The sequence below is a fragment of the Ammospiza caudacuta genome, chromosome 29 (genome assembly GCF_027887145.1).
Source record: "Ammospiza caudacuta isolate bAmmCau1 chromosome 29, bAmmCau1.pri, whole genome shotgun sequence".
Taxonomy (NCBI): Eukaryota; Metazoa; Chordata; class Aves; order Passeriformes; family Passerellidae; genus Ammospiza; species Ammospiza caudacuta.
In genome coordinates this window covers 2,928,131-2,933,359 of record NC_080621.1, presented here as the reverse complement: position 1 = coordinate 2,933,359, position 5,229 = coordinate 2,928,131, and the positions used below count along the sequence as shown (strand labels likewise).

At 43.0% G+C, this 5,229-nt stretch overlaps 1 pseudogene; it reads right to left on the bottom strand.

Annotated features, from left to right (window-relative positions):
- Positions 1-786: 786 nt before the first annotated feature.
- On the bottom strand, positions 787-3,858 carry LOC131569179 (cytochrome b-like; annotated as a pseudogene).
- Positions 3,859-5,229: the final 1,371 nt, after the last annotated feature.

Here is a 5,229-nt window from a genome sequence, read left to right as displayed (position 1 = left end):
CCCAAAAATACATAAATGGTTAATCACATACAGAACCTTAGCCAAACATGCTTGTGGATCTCTCAAATCTTGATGTTTTTCAATATACTGCTTAAGGGTGCCGTTTGCTCTTTCCACTATTGCCTGTCCAGTAAGGGAGTATGGAATACCTGTCACATGCTTAACAGACCACTGATTCAAAAATTTCTAGCACTTACTAGGACTCTAGCACTTACATAAGCTGGACCATTATCCATTTTGATACTCTTTGGTACTCCCATAACAGCGACGCAACTTAACAGGTGTCTGGTAACGTGTATAGCTTTCTCTCCTGCCTGAGCCGTAGCCCATATGTAATGACTATATGTATCTATAGTGACGTGCACATGCTTGACTTTACCAAATCTAGCTATGTGTGTAACATCCATTTGCCATTTCTCATTTATTTCTAAACCTCGAGGATTAACCCCGATGCCTAGACCTATTCCACCATTATGATAACTACATGTTGGACATGCTCTAACAATGGCCTTGGCTTCTGACAAACTCAGCTCAAAGTGTTTTGCTAATCCTCTTGCATTTTGATGATACCTACTATGTGCTTCTCTGGCCAATGTATGCTTATCAATAGGACAAGAATTATCAATGGGTAGGGTAACCAATTTATCTGCACGTTCATTCCCTTCTCCTAAACCTTCAGACCATTTATGACTCCTAATATGAATCACAGAATACGCTGCTTTTCTCTCCCGTAAAGCTTTCCTTAACTGTATCAGTAACTCATACAATCATTTATTATTCACTTCCTTAATTGCCGCTTCCTCTATCCGTCTGACTACTCCTGTGACATACATAGAGTCTGTAACCACATTTAAAGGTTCCTGTAAGTTGGACACTGCCCATACTACTGCTAACAATTCCAGAGTTTGTAAGCTATCTGCAAGGTCTGCTGTGAGGAGTTGATGCTTCCATTGTCCTTTTTCTTGCCAGGTGACAGCAGCACGCCTTGATTTCTTTCCTGCATCTGTAAAAGCTGTAATAGCTCCTTCTATGGGGTATTTTTCTCTCAAAGGTCGAGTGATCCAGTTCCATTCTGTCATCCATTGCAAAACTCTAGGCACTAATTTGCTAGTCTCTACTTTAGCAGATGATGTCAATAATGCTTCCTGTAAATCCTTCGAATTAATCAAGTACCAGTCCAAGGTTTCTTCTTCCATAGGCAATCTAATGCTAGCAGGTTCTCTACCATCCACTTCAAGAATTCTGAGACGCCCCTTTTTAATTAATGCAGCCAATTGTTCAATTTTTGAAGATATTGTTTTCTTATGCTGTAGTGGTGGTGACAACCATTCCAACACCCGTATCTCCCCCGTTTTCTTTTGTAGTTGAGAGAGAGCACCAGGCAAATGGCAAGGGCTATTCCAAATAGTAAGGTCAATGGGATGATCAAGTTGTCGACGAGACACATACCCTTGCTGTACACAATTACTAATTTGCTGCAAAGCAAGATGATGCTCCTTTGTCAGGTGTACAGGAGTAGTAGGGTCAACGCCCTTTAACAAAGGCCAAAGGGTTTCTAATAAATGATTTGGTATTCCCACAATGGGCTTCAGCCACTGTAAGTCTCCCAGCAACTTCTGTGCATCGTGTAGAGTCTTAATGTCCAATTGTAATTCAAATTTTTGAGGTATTACTATCTGATCCGTCAAAGTCCATCCCAAATATTTCCAGGGCCTTGTAGTTTGAATTTTCTCTGTAGCAATAACAAGTGAATATGCAGCAAGAGTATTTTTAATGCTGTTAATCTGTAAAGAGGAGAATGGCTGTTGCTGTGCAAACAAAATATCGTCCATGTAATGATATATTATAGTTGCTGGCCATTTGCGACGTAGTGGCTATAATGCAGCATCAACATAAAGCTGATATAAAGTGGGGAAGTTGCGCATGCCTTGCGGAAGAGACGTCCATTCAAATCTTTTATCCGGTTCTCCACAATTTATTGCTGGTAAAGTAAAAGCAAACCTCTTCATATCATCAGGATGCAGCCCAATAGTGAAAAAACAATTCTTTAGGTCAATAATTAAAAGTGGCCAGTGTTCTGGAATCATAGCTGGATTTGGAAGACCAGGCTGTAAGGCCCCCATTGGTTCCATCTGGTCATTTACAGCCCTCAAATCATGTATCAAACGATATTTCCCTGATTTCTTTTTGATTACAAAAATAGGTGTATTCCAAGGGCTCGTGGATAGTCGTAGGTGTCCCTTTGTATATTGTTCTTTACCAATTCATGGGCATGCATAAGACTCTCCCCTTTTAATGGCCATTGCTTAACCATCACCGGTGTATCCGTTTTCCAGGTGAGTGGAATGGGGAAAGTCCAAGCAATGGCAATTACCCCAAAGGGTGCTGATTAGTTAACACCACTCCCAATTGTGTTAAAATGTCCCTTCCAATTAAACAGGAAACTGTAGGAGGCAGTTGAACAATTGAAAACACAGCAGATACTTGTCGATTCTCAATGCACACAGACAAAAGCGGCGATCTGCTTGCCAATGTAAATCCTCCTACTCCTGTGAGCATGTTTGATGATGGAAATAGAGGCCAATGTTGTGGCCACGCTTCTGGAGAAATGATGCTGGTATCTGCTCCTGTATCCAAAAATCCATAAAGGGTTATGCTTTGATGCCCATAAGTAATTAAAACCTTTTGCTTTGATCTATTTTGTAAATCCACAGTCAAAAGTGTAACGCCAGTAGAGCCAAAACCTTTTTCATTCCGTGTTTGCCCAGTAAATGATTGTATTCCCGATGTCATTTGTGATAGTGGTACCAATTGTGTGATGCGTTGTCCTTTTGTAATTTTAATCGGAGGATAAAGGGTGTAAACCAGGTGAGATGGACGAGAGTAAGGCCTACGATGACGAAGGCAAGGAGGAAGTGGAGAGAAAGAATCGGGTCAGTGCAGGGTTGTCAACAGAGAACCCGCCTCAGGCTCACTTGACTAGTGTTTGCCCGATGTAAGGGATGGCAGAGAATAGGTTTGTGATTACTGCAGCTCCTAAGAATGATATTTGGCCTCACGGTAGGACATATCCTACAAAAGCAGTTGCTATGAGGGTTAGGAGGAGGATGACTCCAATGTTTCAGGTTTCTTTGTTTAGGTATGTGTCGACGGAAGGAGACCAGGACATCAATTAGATCATCACAGGCCCGATTTTATTGATTAGTACAGCAGGGTAAATACAGTTCATAATGAGCTTCATACATATTGCAAAAGTTGAGCTCAGGATTGGTTAGTTACATATCAGCAACTACGCCTACTTCTGCATTCTTCTGGTTATACTTTTGATACTTTCTACATATTCTCAGGAAGAATCTCTCTTCCCTATCCTCATGTTGCGGCAAGGGCAGTCTGTCCGTGCCTGTCATTGGACACCGACTGCTGACTTCTCCTTTCAGCTTACTGACTGCTGACTTCCCTCTCTCAGCTTAACCAGCGGCATTATGTCAGCATGGCCTTTCTCAGCTAACCAACTATTAATAATATCCTCCACAGGTATAAGCCGTAGTAGAGTCCTCGGCCAATGCGTAGGTAGATGCAGATGAAGAAGAAGGAGGCTCCGTTTGTGTGGAGGTTGCGGATGAGTCAGCCGAATTGTACGTCTCGGCATATGTGAGCGACAGAGGAGAAGGCTAGATTGGTATCTGCTGTGTAGTACATAGCTAGCAGAAGACCTGTGACGATTTGAGTAATTAAGCAAACACCTACTAGATACCCAAAGTTTCATCATGTTGAGATGTTTGATGGCACTGGGAGGTCGATTAGGGCGTTGTTGATGATTTTGAGGATTTGGTGGTTTTTACAAAGGTTGAGGGCCATTGGTTATTTCTGTATGTGGATATGAGGATGATGAGAATGGATAAGGCGAATGATCCTAAGTAAGCTTTGATTAGGCCTGAGTGGAGGGTGGTGGCAGTTTTGGTTGCTATTAGTTGCAGGCTGGCTAGCCCCTCTGGACCTAGTATTTTGTATCAGGAGAGGTCAGTTAGGTGGGATGCGATGTTTTCTCCTCCTTTGAGGAAGTTGGTTATACTTAGGCAGTGGGTTAGGGGGTTAAAGTATCCTAGGGATGTTGAGAAGTTTTAGAAGGGAGCTTGTTTTGTGAGGATGAGTGTTTGGTCTATTTTTGAAATTTCTAGAATTAAAGCAATGCCTAGGGCTGTTACAATTAGGGAGGTTATTTTAATAGAGGGTGGCATGGTTATTGGAGGGGTTTTTGTGGGGATGATGAATGAGGTGATGAGGAATCCTGCCAGGATGCTTCCCAGCACAAGGCGAGTGACAGGGGAAGTTACTGCGGGGTTGTTTTCACTTACTGGGGTCAAGGGCGGAATTCAAACAAAGCCGGTCTGTACTAGTACGGTTATGCGGATTGTGTGTACCGTGGTGAATGATGTGGCTAGAAGGGTTAGGAGTAGGGCTCAAGTGTTTGAGTAGGATGTGTTTAGGCTTTCAATTATTTGGTCTTTTGAGTAGAATCCTGCTAGGAACGATGTTCCTGTTAGGGCGAGGTTGCCGATGGTAAGGCATGCAGTGGTTGTGGAGAGTATTTTTTGGAGTCCTCCTATTTTTCACATGTCCTGTTCTCCATTTAAGCTGTGAATGATGGAGCCTGAGCATAGGAAGAGCATGGCTTTGAAGAATGTGTGAGTTGAGATGTGGAGGAAGGCTAGTTCGGGTAGGTTTAGTTCAATTGTGACTATTATTAGTCCTAGTTGGCTTGAAGTGGAGAAGGCAATGATTTTTTTAATGTTGTTTTGGGTGAGGGCGCACATGGCTCCAAATAGTGAGGATAAAGCTCCTAGGCAGAGGCACAGGGTTTGGGTGGTTTGGTTATTATTGAATAGAAGGTGGGTTCGGATAAGTAGGAAAATTCCAGCAACTACTATTGTGCTGGAGTGGAGTAGGGCGGATACGGGCGTTGGCCCTTCTATTGCAGCTGGGAGTCATGGCTGGAGGCCGAATTGAGCGGATTTTCTGGTTGCAGCTAGGATGAGACCTAGTAGAGGTAGTGTAGGAGATTGGGATGGGGTAGGAAGTTGTTGGATTTCTCAGGTGTTTGTGGTGGAGCCTAGTTGTGCTATGCAAAGGATAAGTCTGATGTCTCTGATTCAGTTGTAAATTACGACTTGGAGGGCGGCGGTGTCGGCCTCTGCTCGGCCGTGTCATCAGCTGATTAGTAGGAAGGTT